The following is a 1,038-nucleotide window of genomic DNA, read 5'->3' on the forward strand; positions in this document are numbered from 1 at the left end:
AAAAAATAAAAAAAAAATAAAAAAACACACATCATTGTAAAATCAATACATTCATCGTTCCACTCAGAATCTAAAATGCATAGGCACAATTTTTTTTTTTAACACATTTTAAAAATATTTAAAATTTTAAAGTTCAAATTTTGACAAAATGTGTCGGGTGGACTGAAGAAACAGAGCGGTTTTTTACGGTACGGTTTCACTTACCCGTCGTTTTCCGTTCCACGGGTGGCTTGCAGACAGCTGTTCTTAATTCTTCATTTTATATTATTAGATTAATAGATTAATTTATATTTAAAGATTAAGGGTCCGTTTTACAATAGTTAAACCAGGGCCTAAAATATATCTGATTTCAGGGGACACACTTATTAATTGAACTGTTACTTTTGGGCTTTGACAGTTTTCTATAGCAAACATAAAACCTGTAGGGTCTATAGGCGTAGTAAAGATGTTCGAATACTATTTTAAATACTTTTATTTGTAATTTTTATTCATCAAAAAAATATTTTTTCCGATCCAGAAAAATAGTTTTAAATTTGTGACAAAACATATTATAAATCATGAACATTAATTTTATTCTTTAAACGAAATATAATATTGGCCCATTATATGATTATTTTTATAAACACCAATGTGTGTAGTAAATTGAAAAATATTTAAATATTTTTGTATGTTACCATCATCAATTAGAATATAATTAATTATGTAACAAATATAGCTTTAAGAATGTTCAAAGTTTTTAAAAAACAAATTTGATTATGTTTAGATAATATTGGGTTTGTGAAATAAAGTTTTATAATATAATATTATATGTATATTATTATGTATGTAGATCGGAGATCCTTTTAGTTATATTTTTTATAAGACAAAATAACTATTCAATCTATAAAATCTGATTTATGATTAAAATAATCAGTTTTGTAATGGTATGCTCACACACCATTATAATTATAAACTAAAATCTTACACAGTAATAAATAACGGCCAGACGGTCGCTTGTAGAAAGCGAACATCCTGAATAAAATCATTGTCATCGACAAA

Source organism: Acyrthosiphon pisum, chromosome X, assembly GCF_005508785.2.
Source record: "Acyrthosiphon pisum isolate AL4f chromosome X, pea_aphid_22Mar2018_4r6ur, whole genome shotgun sequence".
NCBI classification, from domain to species: domain Eukaryota; kingdom Metazoa; phylum Arthropoda; class Insecta; order Hemiptera; family Aphididae; genus Acyrthosiphon; species Acyrthosiphon pisum.